The 26,110-nt window shown below is 48.7% G+C and overlaps 2 long non-coding RNA genes across 2 annotated transcripts; one reads left to right on the plus strand and one right to left on the minus strand.

The window, feature by feature from the left end:
• The first annotated feature begins 4,417 nt into the window (after window positions 1–4,417).
• Window positions 4,418–12,859, plus strand: LOC138915459 (uncharacterized). The gene is made up of 2 exons (XR_011421422.1): window positions 4,418–4,502; window positions 12,399–12,859. It is a non-coding gene; the product is annotated as an uncharacterized lncRNA (long non-coding RNA).
• A 281-nt stretch (window positions 12,860–13,140) lies between these two features.
• LOC111775032 (uncharacterized) lies at window positions 13,141–24,969 on the minus strand. Its single transcript, XR_002806058.2, has 3 exons — window positions 24,832–24,969; window positions 21,232–21,291; window positions 13,141–13,266 (listed from the first exon to the last, which is right to left on the minus strand). It is a non-coding gene; the product is annotated as an uncharacterized lncRNA (long non-coding RNA).
• Window positions 24,970–26,110: the final 1,141 nt, after the last annotated feature.

Genomic DNA, 26,110 nt, shown 5'->3' on the forward strand with positions numbered 1-26,110 from the left:
GATTATTGTACAGGCCCACACGCCCAGCCAAATTTACCGCTCGCCTCGGTGGCCCCCTCAGCCTGTGCCTCTGTAGTTGAGAGAAACCGCTACCCTTCAGCCCGCGTTCTCGCTCTGGAAAGGCCTGACCTTTATTCAGAATCATCCTCCAGTCCCCACGTCACACACAGGCTCGTTCACCCACTCCCTCCCCCGGCACGCCCTTTGTTTTCTCTCTTTGGGGGAGATAATGGGGACCACAGTGTCTCCAAGACAGCTGTTTTTCCTTCGTCTCTGTCTCTGTCCTTCTAACTCTCTGTTCCCCAGTGGGGTCTCTCTGACACAGGAGGGTACAGTGAGGATATGAAGGTGTTGAAGGACAGGGCTGTAGCGTCAAACAGCCTGGGCTTAATCCTCTGAGGTCCAGAACAACTGCCCTTCACTTAACGTTCCTCATGGGCATGCCATATGATATTACATATATATATACATATATATAAAATATATAATAACTTCCATCAGGTTGTGAGGATTAAATGGTGAAATGAGATAACCCATGGAAAAGCATCATTAGCATTCAATGCTAATCATTATTAATCATTATTAATCAATGCTATCATTATTAGAAGTCCTGGGAGCTTCAGGGTGTATCCTCAGTCGAGGCTTTGTGGCCTCTGGGTCTCGGTTTCCTCATTGTCAAGAGAGTTGCTGATAGCTGCCCTAGTGAGGTTGTGAGGACCAGGACGCAAGAGGGGTTTGAGAAGACTGAGGACCCCAGAGTCAAAAACTGGACAGAGCTCCCCTCTCCTCTGCCCAGCCTGTGCCTGAGCTTTAGGCCTGGAGGTGGCATCTACCCACCCCCTCCGATGTGCTGGGGTTGTGGGGAGGGCTCAGCTGACCTTCCCAGCTCCAGGGGGCTACAAACTCTCAGGCTGAGAATTTCCAGCTGATGGTCAGTTCCCCTGGTGCATTGAATTTTCTTTCTCTCTCTCCTTTTCCTTACCCTCTTCCAGCACCTTCTGAAACTCCCCAGTCTTGTGCTCCTAATGTCATACACTGGCCTTTACTTAATTGTTGCATCACAGAAGATGGCCCCCAGGAGTCCCCTGCTAGATGTTTCCTCAGACCAGCGCTGCCCACCTCCCCAGTGTCTGTGGTAACTTTCACACAGCCAGTAAATCCCTTGCCCTCTGCCCAGCCTTCCGTCCCCCTCTCTGGGACCTTATTCCTTCTGCCACTTGCTGCCCAGGGCACCCCATCTCTGATGGTGGAAAATGCTCCCCGCACTGAGCTTTCCCCAGTGGCCCCATCTGGAACAATATACATATCTTTCACCTTTAAAATCTCTCTCTCTCTTTTAACCTTCTCATTTTGTATGTCTCAGTTATTTGCTGCCACATTCCTTAAGGAAAAGCTCTCACTCCCACAATGCTGCCTGGGCTTCTCTCTGCACCTGTGTTCTCTCATCTGTAAAATGGGGAGAACTGGTGTAAATGACCGACGTTCTTACGAGTTGTGAGGCTTAAAAGAGGCTCTCGACATGAACACCTCCCACCTCAGGGCCTGCACATATTAAAGGATCAGAGAATGAATGAATGGTTGAGTGAATGCAAGCCTTTACTATTCTGCTAGAAATTGTTAAAAACAGATAGAATTTCGCTACTGTCCACACTGCCCCCGGGAATGCTACACCAGCGGCTCGCAAACCTAGGTTCTGGGTGAGATTCCCAGGTTGGCCACTTACCCAGCACACTGAATCTTTCTGCCCTGCAGTGACATCATCTGGGTCAGGGGTCAGCACACTATGACCTATGGGCTACATCCAACCCACTGCCACAAACTAAGAATGGTTGTTACATTTTAAAATGTTTTTTACGTTTAAAGTTTTACATTTTAAATGGAAATGTAAGTTAAATAGAATGTAAACACTTTTACACATTTTAAATAAAAATATCAAAAGAAAAAGAATATTTCATAAAGTATGAAAATTCTAAGAAATTCAGACTTTGGTGTTTGTTAAGTTTTACTGACACATAGCCATGCTTGGTCATTTACGTATTGTCTATACAAGCTGTGGACAATGTGTGCAGAGCTCTTGTGTGCTCTGTAACAGCACAGTTGTGTGGTTGTGACAGAGACTGCGTGGCCCATAAATCAAAAATATCTATTATCTGGTGCCGGCCCCGTGGCCGAGTGGTTAAGTTTGCGTGTTCCGCTGTGGCGGCCCAGGGTTTCGCTGGTTCGTATCCTGGGTGTGTACGTGGCACCGCTCGTCAGGCCATGCTGAGGCGGCATCCCACGTGCCACAACTAGAAGGACCCACAACCAAACATACACAACTATGTACCGGGGGGCTTTGGGGAGAAAAAGGAAAAATAAAATCTTTATAAAAAAAAAAAAACAATTATCTGGCCCTTTACCAAAGTTTGCCCATCTTTAGTCTATGAAATAGGAGCAACGGTATATGCCTACTCCACTGTGTATGGATAAAATGTGCATTATGTGCATAGCACCAAGTGGAAACTCACGAAAAGTTGGTTCATCCACTCTCTTTCCTTTTCTGTCTTAATTCCCTTCCATAGAGAGTTCTTATTTCAGGGCTTAAGCCACATAAAACCATAAAAAAAGGATGGCAGGCCACCTGTAACACCGTGCACTGCACAGATGAGGCCTTCAGGCAGTAAGGCTGTGTTTGTCACCTCTATCTTTCTGCTCCTCAGCATCCTCTGTGGGGATGCTGGGGAAGGGGCCAGAACTCCTTGTGTCCTCTGGGGTGTCTGGGTCCCAGACAGAGATGGGGGTGGCCCTGCATGGGCTGCCGTAGAGAGCAGCTTCTCTTGGATTTATCGGAGGCTGCATCATTTCTTGGTTAGGGGACTGAAACTGGGCTTGTGGCACAAAAGGTGCCTGCGGCCGCAGTTGAGTTCATCTCAAGATGACTGCTTGAGGGGATGCAGCTGGAATAGAGGGTCTTGATTCGGTTTGAGGGATGGCATGGAGTCGTGGAAAGAACTGACATATGGGATCTGGGCTGGAATCCCAGCTCTGCCCCTCACAGACTCTGGGATGGTCCCTCTCTGCACATCTTTTCTTCATCTGAAAAGTAGGGGTGATGGTTTCTCCTGGGGAGGGCTATGAACAGGGTTCCCCAGTGGGTAAGCCTGGGGAGTGCTGGGTTTTGTCTTTTTCTGCACTGAAACCCTGTGCTAGAACAGTGCCTGGCCAAAGACCTGTTTTGAAAGGGGGTAAAATACGTGGAGTGCCTGCCACACAATCAGTTCTCATTAAATAGTCATATTGCTGTGTCTGTTCTAAACTAAGAACCAGCAGAATATGGCCCACAGGCCAAGTCTGGCCCACAGCCTGATTTTGTAAATAAAGTTTTATTGGGACACAGCTCCACGCCTTGGTTTACATGTTGTCCAGGGCTGCTGGACAGTGGTGGAGTTGAGTAGTTGTGAGAGAAACATGGCCTGCAAAGCCCAAAATATGTACTATCTGGCTCTTTATAGCGAATCTTTGTGGCTCCTGCTCTGAATGTCAAGGCGCCTCTGTCCGTCAGTGATCGAGGATTTCATTTTCCTCTGATTGCAGGTGTGCAAACAGTTAAATGTTGAAAACAAGCTGCTAGCTTGAAGTATGTATTCTCGATGCCCTCTCTTAAGATACTCAGTTTTTCCTTTGATGCTCTAATTCCACCGCAATATTCCGGCACGGTCAGAATGGACTTATCTCCTGCTCTCGTACCTAAGATGGTGTCACTTTCATTTCTGTGTAAAAAGAAACTCAAACCACCTGTCAACCACTGGTATATTCATTAGGACTGGCCATGTACCTTGCAACAAGTCTAGGCTTAGGGAAGCACACAGGAGATGAGTCAAGGTAAAAAAGGATGACCGACTAGATACAGCTTACTATGTGGTATCAATGGATAGATGGCTGACAGGGAGCAGGAGGGAGTCCACTGTCTGGGCCACAGAGTGTGTAGGTTTCTGATTCATTCGTCCATTGTCATGAACAGAATGACCTCAAACACCTTAGTTAGCCTCACTTAACCTTGATTTTCCAATCTATAAAATGGCAACAATGATACTCACCACACTGGGTTGTTGGGAAGACTAAATAAGGTAATGTATCAGGTACCAGAAACATGGTAACTATTCACCTATTTTTATAATGAAATAAATCCTTTATTTCTCAGTTTGGGAGAGAGATTCAAAGACCTCTGCTACAGTCGGCCCTCCTTTTGATGGTCAGGACCCACAGTTGGTTTTGTGCAGTGGTGAATGGGATCTTCTGGGACTGAACAGCATTTATCAAGTACTCTTTGGTCTTCGTTTGAAGGGCTCCCCGTCCACTGGGCCAGCTGAGCAATGCGGGCTGGACCCTTGCCCTGCTACCATTGCATAGGCAGCAGATCTGTTTCTTCTCTTCCCTCCAGAAGGACAGAACGACAAGCCCCCGGATTCCTAAGCCCCAACGAGAGGACCATTCAGGAACCACTGAAGGCTGAGTTCACCAAGGTGAGTGCATCCTTGCAACCTGGACAGGAGCCCAGCTCTGAGCTAACAAACATGAACCTACCAACCAGGATCTCCAGGTGTAGGTCCCTTCTGTCTTGTTCACGGTTTAGAACAGCACTTGGAACACAGTATTTACTTCACCACAGTTTCTTGGGAGGATGGATGGTCACCCCTTGTGAATGACACACTGCCTACTGTCCTCAGAGGCTCCAGCCTCATGTGCCTCTTAGACTGTGATGCCCATGATGCCAGCAGGTGAGCACCAGGCTCAGAATGAGAGTACACGGCAGTTCTGTCCGACTCCCCAGGCCCCCGTTCTTGCCACAGTTCTCTGCCATCACCTGTCCTGGCTCCTCATGGCTGAGGAGGCTCCCGTGTGCCCATGTGCCCAGGGATCTTCCCACTGCAGCCCCTAGACCAGCCCTGCGAGGTGCAGGAAGCCAGCCAACATGCCCCCCCCAACCCCAACCACATCTAGATCTCCACTGTCAACCTAAGTCTAGATCAGGGAGTATGTGATGGTTGTCCCTTGTAGAAGTGGGGAAACTGAGGCATAGAGAGGCTTATTCACTTGCCCGAGAATCTAGTAAGTGGCAGAGCCAGGATTCAAAACCAGGCAGCCTGGTTCCAGAGTCCATTCTTTTTAAGAAAATACCACCCACTCCCCCCACACCCCACCACCCCCCATTAGTTTCCGTTAGTTTCTACCTTCCTCTGACCCACAGCCAGTGACCAGGTGTTCTGCACCCCAGCCTCCCCTGTGACAGCCAAGACCGCTCATCACCTGTAGGGTGCTCACAGGGCTGTGAGGCCTCCCTCTCTTTCTGCCCTTCCTGGTGGCCAGGAACCTGCTCCATCTTGCTCCCCTGAAATCATTACTCTCTTTGGACCCCTGGACTCCCTTCCTGGGGCTGTCCTTGTGTCTCCTCTTCCCTCTGTCTTCCCCACCCCGTCCTGTCCTGTCCATCCAATAAGGAATTAGATCCCTGGTGCATGGCGTTGGGGCAAGGGTGCTGGGTGGGAGGTGCAGTCACTCCTGGTCTTGAGCCTCGGCCCCCTCTGTAGCCTCAGGGCTGTGGCTGAGACCTTCCATCCTGGGAGGAGCGGGAGAGGTTCCTGAGTTTAGAGCGCGCAAAGAACAGGGCGCCGGAGGCTTGGAAACCAGGGGAAACGCTGCACTTTAAGGCTGTGCACTCGGCGTGGTGCCTCTGCGATCAACAAACCTGGCACAGGGCTGCGGGCGGGGGGTTGGGGGTGAGAATGGAAAGACAGCTGCCAAGGGGAACAGAGAGCTTCTCAGATCACCCTCGTGCCCTCCCCACTGCACCATCAGGGCTTCGACAAAACTGCACTTCCGGCCCGGGGCTGGAAATCGCTGTGTGTAGAGTGAAGAAAGAGAGGCCATTTTCTAGCTGTGTGACCTTGGGCAGGTGACTTAGCACCCTGCACTTCATATTCCTCTTTGTTCCAATGGTCATGATGATAACGATCTGGCAGGAGCCTATATTAGAGATAATACGGTTCCTGGCTCATAGTAGGTGCTCATTGTGAAAATGTCTTCTGCCTCACCTCCCCTTAGCCAGCCCACCCTTTCTCTGGAGAGGTTTCCTTTGTGATGAGCAAGCTGGCAGCACCTACCATCCCACTGGGCACACCCTTATAAGTATTATCCCTATTGCGATCTGCCCAGAGCCCCCAGTCTCCAGAGACCTGGGGCCCCAGTGGGCAGGGACTATGCTGTGCCTTCCTTCCTGGTTGTCCAGCAGCCATGCTCCGCCACACCTCCTGGTGAGTTTCTGTGGGATGATTACTTGTGAACACTTGTGAGCAGTTACTGCCTAGAAAGCAACTGTTTCTACCCTTTTCCCAACGATTTCACTAGAATTATTCCACTTTGCCCTTACAACAACCCTATGAGAGAGTCATTACTCCATTTTACAGACGGGGCAACTAAAGCTCTGAGATGAGGTGGCTTGCCCAGGGTTGCCCAGCCCCATCGGTGGGGCAGTGGCTGCCCACCAGGACCATCTCACGCAGACTCCTGCTCTGCACGTCATTGCACATCGTGCCGCTCGGCTTGCTGGGTTCACGGCTCACGCTTCCCGAGAGATGCAGTGCTGTGAGGTCCGCTCCCCGCCCCGCCCTCCCCAACCCCCGCTTCTGGGGAAGGATGCTTTCCAGGGCACTTTGGAATTAAGGGTGTGGAGGAGGCCCCTAGGTCAAGGCCAGGCAGGAGAGGCCTCTCAAGGGCTCAGCCAACATGCTGTATTTCTCCTTCTGAGGCTTGAAGAGGCAGGGTGCAATTGAGGGGTCAGGGACCACCGCCCAGGGTCACCGTGGGCAAATTACACCATGAGACGTCCCCCTTCCTGCACGAAGCACCTTGGGGCGCGCCTTCCTCTCCTTCTGGACGCCGTCCCTGACCACTGGCCTACCCTTTCTACGGGAATCACAGTTGACCCTGCAGCTTGCCGCGGACTTATATGTATGCTTAAGTATAATTTTGATTACTTTTTTCTTGTTCCAAAAGTAATTTATAATCACTGTAGAAATTTTAAATCAACAAAAGTAACCGAATTAATACCAATAATCACCCTACTCAAATATAACCAGTTGACGTTTTGATGTATAATCTTCTAGTACATATATATGTATATATATATTTAATATATTTATTCCTTTATATGATATACTAGGAAGGAGATTATATTCTACATGCGTTTTTCTAACTTGCTCTTTTAGTTAAAACTCTCTCACAAGCATCTTTCTTTATAATTAAATATTCTATAATGAACTTTGCTAATGGCTTTTTTTTTGTTTTTCATGTCCATTGCCATGTCATGGGTGTGCTAGTTTTGCTTCCTTTATTTTATGGTAAGCTCCTTAAGCGTCCATAATTCCCAGCATGATGCCAGCCCCGGGACTGGTGTGTTGTTTGATTGATGGCCATGTGGGGGCGTAGAGAGTGTGTGGGATTGTGGACAGATGGACCCAGGTTTAAGCGCTGAGTCTGCAAGGTTTTTTTTTTTGTTTTTTTTGCTAGGGAAGATTCATCCTGAGCTAACATCTGTTGCCAATCTTCCCCCTTTTTTTTTTTTATGTGAGCTGCTGCCACAGCATGGCCATTGACAGATGAGTGGTGTGGTTCTGCACCCAGGAACCCAACCCAGGCTGTCAAAGTGGAGTGCACCGAACTTTAACCACTAGACCATCGGGGCTGGCCCTGCGAGTTTCTTAAATTGTCCTTCCTGCTTTCTTTCCTTCCTCCCTCCCTCCCTTCTTCCCACCTTTCCCTAACAAATGTTTTGTTAAATATTCCAAGTGTTTATGCAAATACGCATTTACCTAAATAACATGTGAGTGCCTCCTCTGAGTTAGACCCTCAGCCTGGCCCTGGGGATGAAGTAATGTACATCCTTATAGACCTGCTCCTCTGGAGTGTGCTTCCAGGGGGGTTGCAGACCCAGATTAAATCAACAGATGAAAAGTAAATAGAGAACGAAATTGTGTTGAAGTACACCGACAGTAAACACAGGGCTGGGAGAGAAAATAAAGGGGGACACCCTTGAGATGGGGGTCCAGCAAAGCCCTTCCTGTGGAGGTGACTGTCAAGCTAAGACCTGAAGGAACAGCGGCAGGGAGAATGGGGAAGCTGTTCAGACCAAGGCCCTGAGATGGGCAAGACTTGGGCATAGTTGAGGAACTTAAGAAGGCCCATATGGCCACAGGGAATGAGGAGGGAGTAAGGTGACGGTGGGGGGTGGGGGGGGGGCGAGGGGTGGGGACTGCAAGGCCAGGGACCCTGGCAAAATGAGGCAGAGAAAAAGAGAGGGAATAACATGGCAAGCCTGGGATTCTGGAAGAACTCATAGGTGCGCCCCCTCCCCTAGAGGATGACTTCCTGGTCGGAGCAGTTGTAACTCAGATTCACACAGAGCTGGTCAGAATTCCAGAGCTGGTCAGCGCTTAGGCACGAGTAGAGTCAGCCTTGCCATTTTCAGTGTTAGAGGTACTGAGATTCAGCAAGGGGAGGTGACCTGTCCAAGGTCACCCAGCTGGAAAGTGGTGGGACAAGTCGGCTCCCCAAGGCCAGAGCTCTTTGTGCCGTGCCACCAGCCTGTTCCCTTCCAGGGGCTCTCCGAGTAGGCCGCTGTGTTTGAGCTCACCTTCCAGAAGTGTGCTCTGCAGTTTTGGTGAGGCACGGTTGTCAGCTGCCCCCGGAGTGCCTTCACAGTGATTCCCCGGGTGGCTCCGACAGCCTCATGTCAGAGCTCCAGGAGGCATGCCTTCCAGGCCCTCCACAGCTGATCCCCCCTGAGCCCTGTCACAGTGGACCCCCCATTAGGCCTGGAGAGCTACCGCTGTCACTGCCTTCTAGTTGTCGCCCCCGGACATGCGTAAGAAGGCAGACAGACCTCTCAAGGAAGATGTCTGGAGCTAGAGAGCGGTTCTCCCCATGTCCCCGAGCATCTCTTCCCCTTCTCTGCATCCAGGCTGGTGCTGTGGCCCGTTGATCCCAGGACAGGTCTCATCACACCTCACTTCTGGTACAAGAGACGCTTGTTCTCTGCTCTCCTTCCTTCACACGCTTTTTCTGGGGAAGACTGCAGAGACTGTTTTATTCCATCATTTCCTCCTTCCTGCCATTGGCTCCCAATGAGGACCTGCAGGTGGCACATCCCATTTGCAGAGTAAACTCCCACTTTGCTGGTCTAGACCACTGGTTTCCAGCCTGCCCTCTGGGACACTATGCTGAGGGGCTCCTGGGCAAGGCTGATTGGGCCGCCATGTCAGAGACTTCTGGTTACTGCACTCTACTGGGAGAACCCATGGAAGAGTCCCAGGAAAGGTTACATTTTCCTTTCATCTTTAGTAATAGAACCCCCAATTTTTAGCTGGGTGCATGAATAAAAGACTAAATTTCCCAGCCTCCCTTACAGCCATGTGCTTAGTTTCTCATAATGAAATAAAAACACAAGTGTCTTGAATGCTCTCTTGGAAGAGTTCTTGAGGAGGGAGGGAGCACCTTTTCATCATTCTAGCTAGCAAGAATGTAGAAGTGATGGGTGGCACTTAAGCAGCTATCTTAGACCATGAAGTAGAATCTAGATCAACAAGATTGAAGGATCCTGGAAACTATGGAGTCTCCTGGTAATCCTGAACTGTTCCCTCTAGACTTCAGGTATATGAGAGAAAAATACATTTCTATCTTGTTTGTCAGCCAAACCACATCTTAAAGAATACAGCTGCCCACATCACTGTATGTCTGATGTCAGAAGGCTTGTTGTGCTTTGATTCAATGATCTTTTGCTTTAGGGGGCCATGAAGTGTGCTGGGTACCAGAGATGCAAAGACAGAAATGGTTCGCTATTTTCCAGTTGGATTAGTTTACTGGGGCTGCTGTAACAAAATACCACAGCCTGGGGGGCTTAAAAGAAATTTATTTTCTCAGTTCTGGAGCCTAGAAGTCCAAGATAGGTGTCCGCAGGGCTGCTTTCTCTTGAGTCCTCTCTCCTTGGCTTGCAGATAGCCACCTTCTCACCGTGTCCTCACATGGTCTTTTCTCTGTGTACGTGAATCCCTGGCGTCTCTCTTCGTAGGGCCCCACTGTAATGGCGTCATTTTAACTTAGTCACCTCTTTAAAGACCTTATCTCCAAATACAGTCACATTCTGAGGTCCTGCGGGTTAGGGCTTCTTATGAATTGGAGGGAACACAATTCATCCCATAACACCAGTGAATGGACTTCTCTTGGGAAGGACAGACAGGACTAAGATTCCATTCATCCTTGAGATAATCAAGTAATTGGTGTGTCTGGTGCCAGAACAAAAAATCCATAATGTGTCAGGAACCCCCTCCTCATTTCCAAAATGGAAATGCCTTCCCTGATGGTTGTTTGGAGTCTTTGCCTGACTTGACCTTGCACTGCCTTTGACACAGTTAACCACTCCTCCTTGAAATATGTCCATCATCGGGCTTTCAGAACCCCTCTCTCCTGGTTTGCCTCCCTTTCCCAGCCGCCCTTCTCAGGCCCCTTTGCCTGTTTCTCCTCCTCTCCCTGACCCTACGTTTTACAGAGTTGAAACATTTGCCTGGAGAACTTGGTTCTTAGATCTCCGCTTTTCTATCTACACACAGTCCTTAGAGAGCTCCTTTGGTCTTACGGGTGTCCATGTCCTCTTTATACCAACATCTCCCCAATTTTCCCTCCTCCTCGGCCTCCAGCCTGGTACATTCAGCTGCCTCCACCTCACCTCCACGTGGATATCCAGCCACCATCACAAACTTCTGATTTCCCCCCCAAGTCTCCCCATTTGTGGTCTTCTGCATCTTTGTTAATGGCAGCTCCATCTTTTCCATCATCAGCCTACAACGTAGGTTTAGTTGACCTTGGACTCCCTCTCTCACCCATCATATCTAGTCTGCCGGCAAAATCTGTCCAGAATATCACCTCCTCTCAGTATCCCCTGCCCCTGCCTTGGTCTAAGCTGCCATCGTTTCTTGCCTGCATTATTGCGACAGCCCTTGGCTGGCCTCCCTGTGTTTGCCTTTGCCCCTCTACAGTCTATTCTCAGAACAGCAGCCTGGGGGACCTGTTGAAGTGGAAACCACAGTGTATAACCTCTCTGCTTCAGAACTCCCATGTGCTTCCCATCCGATTCAGGTACGGGCTTTGCAATGGTCAACGAGGCCCATGGGGTCCAGCCTTGCTGTCCCTGACTGTGTCCTGGTTCTTTCCATCTCACTCATCCCACCTTGCCCTCTACGCCCTGCTGTCTCTCAGACACACCACGCACGCTTGGCCCAGGCTGCTGCACCTGCTGTGCTCTCTCTACCCTCACTGCTCACTCCCTCACCTCTTCCAGGCCTTTGCTCAGACGGTACCATCTCAGCGAGGCCTTTCCTGCCACCGAATTCAACATTCAAACTCCCCCATGTTCTGTAGCACTCTTTCTTCTCTTTCCAGCTTTGTTTCCCTCCGTTGCTCTTGGCACCTTTTAATGTGCCGTACCATTGTTTATGTTGATCCATTAGTTCCCCCATCCCATCAGAAAGTAAACTCTAGGAAGGCAGAGAATTTTGTTTTAGCCCCTGCCTAGAACAGCACCTGGGACATGGCACTCTGTAAATATTTGTAGAATGAATGAATGAATGAATGATCTTACCCCAAAGACACACTTCACAGCAAATAAACCTTTATTTCAAGCATCAACCTTTTGGTCTTTGATATATATATAATACTTATATATATACATACACATATACAGTGATAAATATATATTTTATATATTTGTATATGCTTGCAAGTTGCAAGAATGTATATATCACATACATAACATGTATCAAGATATATATATAAAGCATATGTGTATATATATAAAAGGTTTATATATACACACACATACAGAATATATATTTGTCAAAGACCAAAATGTATTTTCTATCTATAGCCAAGGTGCCATGGTTTTGCAGAGAAGGCTCCTTCTGGTTCCCCCGCTGCCAGTCAGGAGGCACTCAGGCACAACTGTGCAGTAAGCGGGACACTTCTAGCCTCTGGTTTTCCAGAGCAGAGAGCACATCATGGCCAGAAAATTTCTGCCTCACCTCTGGTTCTTCAGAGTGGCAGGCTGGTCACAGGTGTGGTGCATCAGACTATGAAAACGCTGGTGGCCGTGGCTCCCTGCCTGTGTGTCAGCCTCCTTGAGGCCCGCTCCAGCACGAGCTGGAAAAGGCGTGCCTTTCTCAGAGGGTGGAAAGCTGGTGAGTTCCCTGGTATCTCCTCCCTGTGTCCTGGGCCCGTATGGTCTGGCTCTGGCCCACTGTCCACTTCACCATGGCCACTTTCCCCTCCCCTCGCCATGCTCTTGACATGCTGGCTTCTTTGTGTCCCTGTAGGTGCCACCTCCTGCCCGTCCAGCTCCATCTCCAGCTTGGGGCTTTGCCAGCTGCTCACTCTACTGCGTTGCTCCCCATGGGGCATAGAATTGGGTCCCCCAAAGAGACACATTCAAGTCTCAACCTGTGGCACCTAAGAATGTGACCTCATTTGGAACTAGGGGTTTTGCAGATGTCGTCCAGTTCAGAAGAGGTCATACTGGATTAGGGTGGCCTCTAAACCCATGACCAGTGTCCTCATAAGAAGGACATGGACACACAGCGGAGTGGGCTGTGTGAAGATGGAGGCGGAGAATGGAATGGTACTCTACAAACCATGGAATGCCAAAGATGGCTGACCAACCGCCAGGGGCTAGAAGAGGCAAGGAAGGAGCTTACCCACAGGTTCGGTGGGAGCACGGCCCGCCGACACCTTGATCTCTGGCCTCCAGACCTGTGAGAGAATAAACCTGTGTTGTTTTAAGCCATGTGGTTTGCGGTACTTTGTTACGGCAGCCCTGGGAAACGCATCCACCTCTCTTTCATCCTTTGGTTCTCACCCTAAATGCCACCTCCTTGAAGGGCTTTCCTGGACTCCCAATCATAGCTAGTTATTTTACTAGTTCTCTACCCATCGCTTATTACCACGTGAGATTCTCTTTTGAAAGCTTCCCCTGACAGACTGTAAGCCCTCTGCCGTCTCCGTGCTGTTCGCGGTGTGTCCCCACTCGGGCAGAATACCTGCACACACCGACGGAGCAATAAATACGTGTTGGATGGAGGCATCGCAGTCCAGCGAGAATCTTCCACACTTGCACATTCCGTGTATCAACATCTGTGTCATAAGATCCCCAGTCAGAAGGTTGCCTTGGTGCTTCGCCTACAAATCCTGAAAATACAATTATTCAAATTGAGTCGCTCAACCCATGTCACCTCGCAGTCAGAGAGATAGGAGGATCTTTGAGGACTTTCCAAGCCAGGGTCCATTCTTACTAGTTAGGCTGAACGTGTTTTCCTGCTAAGAATAGGAACCAGAAATGAGTATTACCCAAGTGATTAGAAAGATCTTAAATAGAAAAAGAAAAAACTCCAAAAATGTAAGTCCGCTCACCCTTACCCTCCTTCTCAACGTCTGCTCCCTGCCTCCCATCCTTGGGACCTCCCAATCTTGTCTCCTGGGTCATGACAAATGGTGGCCCCATTTTGGACCGCTCCACATTCTGTTGTGTTGCTCCTTCTCCAGATTTAGATGGAGATGTCTTTTAGGTGCTTTTAGATGATTCTAGAATTGACATCTCCCCTGAGACTTATCTGTCACATGGTATGTAGGTTTGGCCTCTGATGGATTCAGAATGACTTTTATTGTGGACCTAATGCATACTGGCTTTTACACTAGGTGGTTTTACAGTCTGCAGCTTCTTTTTCATTAAATCTGTTTCACATCTATGTTCACTATGAAGTGATCTCCCTTCAGAGCTATTTTACTGATGAGGAAACTGAAACTCAGAGAGGTTGAGAAATTTGCCTAAGATCACACAGCCAATAATTGGTAGAACCCTTTTCAAACCTAGGTCTGTCTGACTTCAATGCTAATGTCTTTTTCTCTAAATTTTACAACTGAAAAAAGCAGCCCTAACTAGAAATTGCCTTATTAGTAGCAAGGGGCTTTATTTTATAAGGATTCAGCTATGCTTGGCACTGCCCTGTCAGTGGTTATCTACTAGCCTGTTGGGAGGGGTTTTGACTGTTGGATTTATGGACCCGGGACACTTGGTATGTGCTCAGGACACTGCACAGACCTGGCAAGCACTCTGGCTGGGGGTCATCTTCTCCTGGGACTGTGCTTTCTGACTCTGGGACATTAGTCTAGCCACTTCTCTCCTCCAGCCTCAGTTTCCCCAACCACAAAATTAGGACTCAGATTCGATGATCTCCATGTTGCTGTCCTGTCCTGATAATCTAGCATTTTGGCATCCTGGGGCTATAACTACCAGTGCTTCCATGCCCCACAAACTCAAGACTTCCCATTATGTCTGGAGTCCATGGCCTACACCAAAATGTCCAAGGCACCCATGCAGGTCCCTCTGTCAGAGGCCCTGCCTTACCCATCTCTCCCATGCCATCAGCACACATCGTCTCCTCTCTTGGAGTCAGTCCTGCTGGTGGCCCTGGGGCAAGTTTCTTAACGTCTCTGAACTTCCATATTCTCCTCTCTGAAATGATCTCAAATAAGCGTAAAAACCCACCTCATCGGCTCATTGTGAGGGTTACGTGAAATAAAACAATAACCATTGTTCACTTTCTAGGGGCCTTGAAGTGTGCGGAGTCTTGGCCCAGAAGCGCACACTCTGGAGCCAGATGGATGTGTTCAAATCTTGGCTACGCCACTGACTCACTTACCAGTTGTGTGGGTTTGGGCAAGTTGCTTTACTTCTCTGTGCCTCAGTTTCTTCTTTTGTAAAGCAGGAACAGTACCAACCTACCTCTGGGCTTGTTATGGGGTTTAAATGAGTTCGTATTTGTAAGACACATAAAATAGTGAGAGGCACAGAGCAAGTGCCATGTGAAGAGTTAGAAATTATTATTAGTTCCTCTAATTCTCAAATCAGCCTGACGTGGGGTTCTGTCACTATCCTCATTTTATAAATGGGGAAGATCAGTAACTTGGCCAAGGCCTTGAACCCACACTGGCCGGCAGGGTCTCAACCTTCAGCCTCACTGACTAACAGAAAGGAGGAGGATCCATGCTTGGGGTTTAATGGTCTGCCATAGCCATCTTGAAATTCTTAATAATTTTATCTTTGAATCTGTGCTTTGTAAGTGAAGTCCTGCTTCCCGTCCAGTCTCGCCTCCCGAGATGAGTTCCAGGCTGGCCCCTCCCCTGCCCTTGCCACACCCAGCATCTGCCCTCAGTCCTGGTGGGGACCTGGGCACAGGCGTGGGGAGGGGCAGGGTCGAGGGGCAGGGCCGTGAGTGGCCGTGAGGGGCAGCACTCACTGGCGAGCATCCCTGGGCCAGAGGGAGCACAACATTAAATAGCAAATCAAAAAAACCCACAACAGATGAAAATAGAGGTCATGGAATAAAGTAAAAAGCTCTTTTCCTTCCTCTTTGAACAAGAGGCCCCGTGTTTTCACTTTGCACGGGTGGGCCAGCCCTGGGTCCAGAGCATGTCACGGTATAAATGAAATGATAGCTCCCTTCCCCTTCAGAAGAAAACCAGAAATGCTTATTCGGGGTTCAGTCACGCAGTGCAGTCTGTTTTGAGTTTTGGTTCGTAGGTAGAGACAGTGTTTTGAAAAAGGGCGGAAAGGTGGCACTTTAGCCACTTCCCACAAAGATGTCTTCTCCAAGGCCTCCTAAGGCCTTTCTGTGATTTGCATGCAAAAATGTGGGCCATTTCCCAACCAGCAGCCCTGTTTGGTGGCAGATAATAGGAAAATCTTGTTTTTTCCTTCCTCTTCTGTTGCTATGATCCTCAGATGCAGAGGGCTCTCTTTAAAAGACGCTGGGGGGCAATTCCTTTATGCACATGTGGGCATCTCTGCATCTGGCAAGGCTGGAGCCAGGCCATGGAGGTCTGGAAGAGGGACCACACAGGCCAGGCAGGGGACCACCAGGGATGCCCTGCTAGTTGGTCTCGGCACCTCTCCAATGCCGCCCTCAGGACTACTGGGAGAAGACTCAGGACACAGAAGTGAAGGGAAAAGGGAGGGTCACTGTCACGCAGGGGCAGAAGCTAGAGCCATGGAGTGGGTGAGCTCCTCATCCCATCTGTCTCTCGTCCAATGTGAGGCTCACTGAGAGCAGAGTGCGCAGCAGCTCCAGGCTGATTCAGGGCCACTGCAGAAGGGCGTCCAGTGAGAGGCCCCAGATAGAGAGAACAGACAACACACTCTGCTGGGAGCAGTGTCTCCTTGCTTGAGTGCAGGCCACATAGCACATCATGAAGATGGAAGATTCCAGAAAGAGTGAGGGATGCAGGAGAAGCCTGCTAGGGGAGGCCAATAAGGAGGAAAGGTGGCCTGGGATGGGATGGGAGTTTGGGGGACAGTTGGGCCTTGGCCAATTTCCTTACCTTGGAAACTGTCCTGTCTTCAAGAGCCTGCTGCCCAAGCCACCAGGCCAATCTCGTTTCCACACCTGCCCTGGGCACCTTTGAAACCCCTGGATGTAGCAGCTTGGGCGGTGGACCCCCTGGGGCATCCATGCATCTTTATTGTTAGTAATCCTGCTCTCACTACTCCTTCAAAGTTACCCCCTCCATCTGCTCCATTGCTCCTAAGAACAGCTTCTTTATCCAGCTCAACACACCTTTCCTGTTTCTCTGTTTACAGGAGAGAGACTAGGAAGGGAGGGGGCAGGGCACAGAAGACCTAGCCTAGGGTTTCTTTTATTGAGTTCTGCCATGTGTCAGAGCAGGGACCCAACTAGCTAGGGTCATAGTCCAGACTAGCATGTTGAACTCCCAACATATAGCTGAATAATTTATACGCTTTTTACTTGTTTTTGCCGTTTTCTGATAGTAGTTGGCATTTACTGACTTCTGTCTATAAGTTTGGCCCCTTGCTGGGCACCCCGCATGCACAATCCCTTTTCAGTCTCTTGTATTGAGATATATTTTATGCACAGCAAAAGTGCGAACATCTTAAGTATAGAGTTTGGTGAGTTTTGACAAATGTATACACCCATGTACCCATCACCCCCAAACAGGAATAGAGGACATTTCCATCCCCCCAAAAGTTCCCTTGTGCCTCTTTCTATTCACCATCCTTACCCCACCCTCACATGAAAGTAACCACTGCTCTGATTTCTGTCGCCACAGGTTCGTTTGCCTGTTCTAGAACTTACGAATGGAAGTTTTGCTTTTTCACATCTGGCTTTTTTCACTCTGTGTAGTGTTTATGACATTTCTCCAGGTATAGCAGGAGCCACTCCATTTAATTCCTGCCTAATATTCTGTTGTCGGAATATACCGCACTCTGTTTATCCTTCATCTGTTGATGGACATGTGGGTTGTTGTCAAGTTCTGGTGATTACGAACAAGCCTGCTACGAGCTGTCATGTACGAGGCTTTTTATAGACATAAGTCTTGGGGAAATACCTAGGAGTGGAATTGTTGGGTCATATGCTAAGTATATTTTTAACTTTATAAGCAACTGCCAAACTGTTTTTCCAAGTGGTTGTGTCATTTTTGTACTCCCACCCTGAGTGCGTGAGAGTTCCAACTGCTCCACATCGTCACCAACACTTGGTATTGACAGTCTTTTCATTGCGGCCATTCTAGTGGGTGTGAAATGGTATCTCGTGATTTGCGTTTCCCTGACGACAAATGTCATTGATCACCTTTTCATGTTCTTAGTGTCTATATCTTCTTTTGTGAAGTGTCTGTTTATGCGTTTGGGCAGGGGAAATGTTTGTCTTATTATTGAGTTGCAAGAGTTCTCAACGTGTTCTGGGTACGAGTCCCCTGTCAGCTCTATGTGCTGCAAAGGTTTCCTTCCAGTCTGTGCCAGCCCTGTCCCTTTTGATGCTTGCAGGAACCCTAGGAAGTGGATGTTATTATCTCTGCTTTGTTTTAGAAAGTCAGAATCTGAAGCAAAGAGAGGTTAAGTGAAAAGCCCAAAGTCACACAGCTACTCAGTAGCAGAGTGGGAATGCAGACCCATTGGTGTATGACTCAGAGCTTTGACATCCAGAACATCCCAGAGAGTGTCTCTCCACACATGAAGCCTTGTATCTCCCTGGCAGCCTCGAGATGCGTGGTCCTCAAGTCAGGGCCCAGGCTGGGTTATTTCAGTTCACACTCACTCCCTCTGCCTCGCACATACCAGACCATCCTGGGAAGTGGCTGGCTCCCAGAACCCAGCTGGGAGAACCGTCTTCTCAGGAGGATGCCACAGAGCTTTGGGCTGCTCCGATGAAAGACATACTGCGGGTATTTTTATGGGCCTCCACGGATGCTGGCAGGATTGCCTCGTGCCAGGAATAACAATGAGGGGCCCAGGCAAGCTCGCTGCCAGCCCTGCTCCGCGAAGCATCACTCGAGGAGGCGAGCCAGGCAGTGGGAAGGGAAGGGGGCGTGCAGGTGGGAGGGCAGGGCTGGGGTATTTGTCCATAGCTGTCTCACAGAAGGGCTGCTGGGTGCCCCAGGGACTCTGAGCAGGAGAAAGAGCCCTCCTGCAGTCAGAGCAAAAGGCTGGGAGGTTTTGAGAGAACGGGAACCACAGCAACTCCAGTCATCCACATGCTAGTTAGAACAGCGAGTCTTCGCTGAGCACTCCCTGTGCGCCAGGCAGTGTGTCCACACTTTGCATCCCTATTAGGTGCCAGATACGGTTAGGTGCTTTGCCTTACCAGCTTAAGGCTCATAATAACCCATGAGATAGGTATTATTAAGATGCCCACAGGAGGAAACTGAGGTTCAGAGAGGTTAAGTAATTTGCCTAACGTTATATCGTTTGTAAGTGGTTGAGGTTTGAATAGGGGTTAAGCTAATTCTACATACTATGCTCTGCTGCCTTTCTGTTCAACAAACTTGTAGCAAATTCCCACTTTGTGTCAAGTACTACATTAGGTGCCTTGGTCGGGGCAATATAATGTTGACCAAGACCTGTCCCTGTCTTTGGGTGGTGTAGAGGGTTGAATGGTGGCCTCCAACAAGATATGTCCACATTCCAGAACCTCTGAATGTGAGCTCCTCTGGATAAAGGGTTTTTGCAGTTGTAATTAAGTTAAGGATCTGGTGATGAGATCTTCCTGGGTTACCCAGATGGCCCTAAATCCAATGACAAGTGTCCTTACAAGGGACAGAAGAAGAGAAGACAGAGAGAAGAGGAGAAGCCATGTGAAGGTGGAGGCGGAGACTGGTGTTATGCAGCCACAAGCCAAGGAATGCCTGGAGCCACCAGAAGCTGCAAGAGGCAGCGAGTTCTCCCCTTGAGCCTGGGAGAGAGCATGGCTCTAGTATATTCTGTTCATTGGATGTGAGTCACCAGGTCCAGCCCACACACACTGGAGGGGATTACACAAGGGCTGAATACTGGGAGGGAGGACCCCTGGGGGTCAGCTTAGCGGCTGCCTCCCACAGTGCCAGAAGGCAGGAATCCCACCTTCTATTTCTCTGGCTCTCCAAAGGCATCTGGCACTGGGCTGAAAGGAAGGGAGAGAAGATTGCGCGTTGACCATGTGTGGGCTGCTGAACCAGATTCTTTATACATATCACTCACGTAGCATAATTTAACCCTCACAGGAACCCAGTAATGGGAGGGATTCACCCTCGTTTGTCAGAGAGGGTAACTGAGGCTCAGAAGATGAAGGCCACACTGTAGCAGATTAGATTAAGTCAGTGGTTCTCAAACTTTAGCTGCATCAAAATCACCTGAAGACAATCTCTGGGCCTTTTGCAGAGAGTCTCTGATTCAGCAGGTCTAGGGTGGGACTGGACAATTTGCATTTCAAACAAGTTCTCGGGTCAAGCTGATGCTTCCAGTGTGTGACCAGGCTTTTAGAACCACTGGGGAATCAATGTTGAGAACCCTAAAGATTGGTGGATTAACGAATCAGATGTATTTCTTGCTCAAGTCACAGTCCTGTTAAGGTTAGATGGCTCTCTTCCATCCATGCACCATCTGGTCCCCCAAAGTCACCATGGAAGAGAAAAGAGGGCAGAGGGTCATATGGGATATTTTAAAGGGCCAGGTCTTGAAGTGGCTTTCCTGCCTTTTGTTCACACTCCAATCGCCAGAACTCAGTAACATGGCCCCAGCAACTGCAGGGGAAGCTGGGAAATGTAGTCTTCCTTGGGAGGAGGCAATGGTTTGCTGAGCACACAGCTGGTCAGGGCCAGGCTCGGACTTGATCTCAGGTGCTTTCCCCCTTCATCTCTTGCCTTTTCCCTGGTTCAGGTGTTTTCGGTGGGCTTTCTCGTGTTCGTGTCAAGGGACTTTCTCTCCTCTAACCATTGAAAAAAGAGAAGAGGAAAGAGATATTTCTTGGGTCCATCAGTTCATTCTCTTGCCAGCAACTTTCACCCATTTAGAGGCCCAAGTGCTCAGCTTAACAGCTGTCCAGCACTTTGAAAGCTCCCAGCGTGTATGCAGGGGCGTCTTGCGCAAGTTTCTCTTCTACCATCTTAAGCAATGCAGGGCCGCCAGAGCCTTCCTGTGAAATGCAAAGCCCTCCCCAAGATCCAGAGGTGAAGAGTGAAGACACTGGCATTGGGTTGAATCCCAGCTCTGCCACTTGTGGGCTGTGTGACTTTGGGCAAATTCTTAGCTTCACTACCTCAGTTTTCCCATCTGTACAGTGGAGCTAATAATTTTGTGCATATTCAATAAAATAATGCACCTAAAGCCCTTTGAACAGTGCGAAGCACATGGAAAACTCTCAAGAAATGCCAGCCATCTTCCTGTCATCATCATTACTCCTGTTAAGATCTCACTACCTTCGCACACACCAGCCATACCAACTCACTTGCTGCCAATCTTGATGGTCGTGCATGCTCCTTTGCTTTTGTACTTGATGTCCCTTCTCCTTGGAGGTCCCTGTCTTTCACCTATTCATTTATTCATACCTATTCATCTATTCATTTAACAAAGTTTTTCTCACCTCACAACTACACTACTCATACTGCAGACTCATCTAGTCAGCCCTTCCTGGCCATTCCCATTTGGCTGACCACTCCTGTTTTCAAGGCCTATTTACTTTTCTGTATCTCTGTGAGTAACCTGAGAGAAGAAAAACTGCCCTTTTGCCAACTGGGTTTACTGGTCTGAACCAAGTTCCTAATATGGCTGTCACATAGTAGGAGCTTAATAAATATTTGTTGAATGAATACATGAATGTCACTCACCTCTGAATCTGTTCCTGGTGTCTAGTGCATTGTAGGTGCTCACTCAGGACTCTATTCCTCCTGCAAGAGACTAAGTCAGTCTGGATTCATATCATCTAAAAGTCTTGGTTGGGGGAGGGCCACTTTTAATCGGTATGTCTGGATTTTGCTTCCTTCTGAACCAGAAAGCTCTCTCTGGTCCTACTTGATCAAGTTTAAAATGACTGGTGGGGCTCTCCTCTGAAAAGTACGAGAAGATGCCACTTGCACCTGTGTTCCTTGGGCCATCCCCAGAGTCATCAAGGACTTCTTAACTGCCATGTTTGCTGACCGACTTCTGAGTGTTTGTCTCATGGGCTCCTGGAATCCCAGTGCCTAGATCAGTGCCTGGTAATCAAGGAGGGAGAGAGGGAGAGAGAGAGAGGGAGGGAGGGAGGGACTGAATGAGGAGGGGAGGAAGAAAGGAAAGAAGAAAGGAAGGAGGCAGGAAGGAAGGAAGGAGGGAACGAAAGAGGGAGGAAGGAAGGAAAGAGGGAGGAAGGAAGGAGGGAGGAAAGATGGAAGGAGGGAGGAAGGAAAGAAGGAAGGAAGGAAGGAGGGAGGAAGGAAGGAGGGAAGGAGAGAAGAAGGAGGGAAAAGAGAAGGAAGGAGGGGGGAAGGAAGGAGGGAGAAAGAAAGGAAGGAAGGAGGAAAGGAAGGAAGGAGGGAGGGAGGAAAGAAGGAGGGAGGGAGGAAGGAAGGAAGGGGCCCTTCCCTACTGGCCAACATCTTAGAAATGAAGATTTGGAGTCAAAATTATTGCCCCCCTAGTCTAATAGTGTGGATGGCAACACTTGGCCAAAACACTCGCTCAGGCCCTCCTTTCATGAATTTGATTTCTTTGGCAGTTGAGGTCTGGTCTTGCTTGGTAAGGTGGCTCTAGAACTTAATCTGCTCCCTTTCTGTCTCACCTTCTCCACCTGCTTGGTTCGTTGGCCTCTTGGGCAGGCCAGGATAGAATTTTTGTGCTGGTGGTGGGCTTACTGTGGAAGGGGGTGCTGATAGAGGGGTTTGGAAGGGCTGAGTGTGCCTTCCATCCTCTGTGGCCTCCTTAGAGGGACACATGGCCTGTCGCCTATTTATGTCATGGAGGAACAGCATGTGATTTTATAGACATTTTTCTTTTGTTTCTGATACTATTTACAGAAGGTTGTTCCGATGTTGTCCCAATTTTTACTTCTCATCCATTGTCATGCCTACACCCATGCATTTTTTTCCTGGGTGTCCACTTTTCTTGCCCCTGTGAAGCAGAACTAATGTTAATTGAGATTTTAATATGTGGCAGAGACTTTGCTTGGTATTTTCACACCTGTTGTCTCATTTATTCTTCGCAATAATCCTGCAAGGTAGATAGTCTTAGCTCCATGCTACAGGTGAGGGAAATGTGGCTCAGAGATTTTAATTTCACGGAGCTAGAAAGAGTCTTTTCATCACATCTATAATCTGTCTGCCCCTTTAACGGTCCTGCCTTGTATCCACTTGCAGTTTCTTTTTCAGGCTATTTTGGTTTCCTCCGCATCGCACATTACATGCCTCGACCGCTGTGCCTGTATTTCATGGTCTCCTGTAATAAATGCTTCTGAACGTGGGCTTGAACGCTAATTTGTTTGTAGTTATTATTTCCCAAAAGGAAAAAAAAAATGTCCACTTACGTCTCTCTTCTTTTATCTTTTCAGACCCTGAGGGCCGATTTTCAGTGGCTCTCTTGGAGCAGATATAACCGAGAAATCAATATAGCCGTTAGATTAATCTGTGGCAACCGTAATGTCAGCGCATCTCCTGCCCCAGGATGTTGACAGAGATGTCACAGCCAGGAGGAGGGAGGTACTTAAAAGGAGGAATGGGGGCCTCTGAAGTGAAGGGGAGAATTAAAACCCCACAGAGCCTCACTTAGCAGACTGGAAATTGCAGGCGGCTGCCTCCGGCATAGTCAGGTCTTTCTTCAGAGACTGCAGGGGCTTCGAGTCATACGTGGCAGAGGGGTGTGCAAGGCTTGGGCTTTGGGAGGCCCTTCAGGAGGATGAAATCGGCAGTGGTGGAGCAGAAGCCTGAACCAGAATCTCTCTCTTTTAGAGACCAGGTTCTCGGCACCACCTGAGGTGGGGTAGAGGGTGGGAGGATCTCTTGCAATTTCCTTTTTCCAGTGGATCTGGCCTTCTGTTACTATTATTGTTATTTCCTGACACAAAGGGAGAGGGCATTCTTTATAAGCACAGTGCTTGGCTCATGGGGAGCGCTCAGAGTATGCTTGAGTGGTCAATGCCGGTCAGTCTACAGAGCACATTCGGTGAGTTGACAACTATGTATTAAAGGCCTTCTCCATGTCAGGTGCTGCTCAAGGTGCAGGGACGAGGTGGGGTTGGGAGTTCTGCAGTAAACAAAATATCAGACAAGATCTCTGCCTTTAGGGAGCTCACATTCTAGTGGAGACTAAGAATTGAGCTAAGCTATTCTCTCTCTCCTACAGAGGTGGCCAGCTGCCCCCCCGAGTCTCTTCCCCCCCTTCCTTTGTAGAGCAGCGGTTCTCAACCAGGGGCCATTGTGCCCCCAGAAGATATTTGGCAATGTCTGGAGGCGTTTTTAGTTGTCATGAGTTGGGGTAGGACCCAGGGTTGCTACCAGACATCCTACTGTGCACAGGACAGCCCCCTCGCAAAGACTTGTCCAGCCTTCAGTGCCCATGGTGCCAGGGTTGAGAAACACTGGTGGAGAGAGAGGTGGCTGCTCATTCAGTGGCTGTACTTCCCGGCTTCCTGTGCAGCGAGGTGTGGCCCTGTGACTAGTTCTCACCAAGGGAGTGGGAACAGGAGTGCCCTGCCCATACCAGGTGCAGGGCTTTCCGTAAGTGGATGTGCCTCTTTCCCTTCCTCAAGCTGGGTAAAGAGAGCAACAAGGTCCCAGGTGACAATGGAGCCACCTGGGGCCCTCAATTGCCACGTGGGGAGAGCTGTCTGCCAATCAGAGACACTCGCCATGAACTGTCATGAGAATAAGAACTAAAATTCTGTTATGTTTAAACCATTTTGCATTTTGGGATCTCTCAGTTACCGCAGTTTAATCTCCCCTCCTACTGTAGTCGCTAAGTCTTGTCAATAGTTCTTCAATGGTAAGAAGAGCTAACATTCATTGAGTGCACATTGTGAGCCAGACACTAAGCTCTTATATTTATGTTAGATCTCATTTTATCTTCATACCAACCCTATGAAATAGGGACTATTATTATCCTTGTTTTTGGGATAAAGGAACAAATGCTTAAGGAGGTTAACCGGGCAAGTAAGTACCTGATGGCAGTTTAATGCCAGCTTCCAGTCTCAACCTCTGGAACAAGTTCCTTTCTCTCTTTATATCTCTTTGTTTGGGCATAATCGTCTCCATTTAGGGTCACTTAACTGCTCCCTTCTTGGTCTCTCTTCCTCCATTGTGGACACAGCAAATAGAATCCCTTTTTAAAAACCAAATCTGAACCTGCTTCTTTCCTGCCCTCCTCCCCTCAGTGACTGCCCACTGCCTTCAGCGTGGAGCGCATGCTCCTTGCCAGGGCAAAGCGGTCCGTCTGTGATCCACCCCAGCCTACTCCGCTACCTTCATCATCTCTTGCTCCTTCTTCCTTTGGCCACGCATCCCGGGCTTCGGCTGTGCTGTAAGATGAAAGGATTATTCTTTTTCCAAAATTATTCTTGCTCTGCAGAGGGTATCACAGTTAGAGGAACAAGCTTCCCCTGTGTATTTTCAGGAGTTAAAGCAAGGATTGTTTGACCATCTCCTGGGAACACTGTTGAAAGGATTCTTATATTGGGTGGGAGGTGCATTCCAACCAGACATTGCTACGGTTCTTCAAAACACAGCTAATTGCACAACGTAAGGTGAACCCGGTTTTTCAACTTCGTTCAGCTCTCAAATTCTATTTGTTCTATTAAAGACTATATTGACTTTGGAGAGTAATTTGGCAGTATTACACTACAGCAACTCTACTCCTAATTATACTCCCTAGAGAACTCTCATGTGCAAGGAGAAACGTCGTATTTGTAATTGTATAAAACTGCTAAGCTAAATGTCCATCCACAGGAGAGTGGACCAAATAAACTCATACAAGGAGTATTGTAGAGGAGTGAAAATAAATGAACGAGAGCTACATGTAGTAAATAGGGATGAATCTCAAAAACATAACGTTAAGTATAAAAAGCTGTCTGAAGAAGGATAGGAATGGTATGACGTCATAAGTAATGGTATATATTGTTCCAGTTGGGGTCCAAAAGTAATCAAAAGACACAAGCAGAATTCTGAAGAGAAGGAAAGGAAGGGACCATGTATAGTGGTGGCAGATGCGGTAGATTGTTTCATGGCCACCAATTCCTCCCATCCTGTTATGTAGTCCCACTCTGCTGCTCCTTCCATCCAGAGGTGGAATCTGTTTTCCCATCCCTTTTCATCTGCGTTGGCTTTGTGACTCGTTTTGACAAACAGATCGTGGAAACAGTGACTTGGAACGAATTATAGAGGCCTTGCCATTTCTGCCTTCACTCTTTTGGAATGCTTCTGACATCATGTCAAGGAACCTGCACTACCTACTGGAGGCTCTGGAAAGAGGACCCAACTGCCAGCCAGGACCAACCACCAGATATGCGAGCGAGACCATCAGGACCAGCCGGCCTCTGGCTGACCACCAACTGGCTGCAAATGTATGAGTCCAGTCTACACCCCTGTGAGCAGAAAAACTTCCTAGCTGAGCCCAGCTCAAATGACCAACTCATGGAAATCACCAGCTTCCTCATCAGGAAAATGGGAGTAGTAATGGTGCCCTTCCTGCTGTGTAAGGACTCAATGAGATAATGAAGCGAGTCGGCCTGGCACACAGTAAGTG

Source organism: Equus caballus, chromosome 9, assembly GCF_041296265.1.
Source record: "Equus caballus isolate H_3958 breed thoroughbred chromosome 9, TB-T2T, whole genome shotgun sequence".
In the NCBI taxonomy this organism is placed as follows: Eukaryota; Metazoa; Chordata; class Mammalia; order Perissodactyla; family Equidae; genus Equus; species Equus caballus.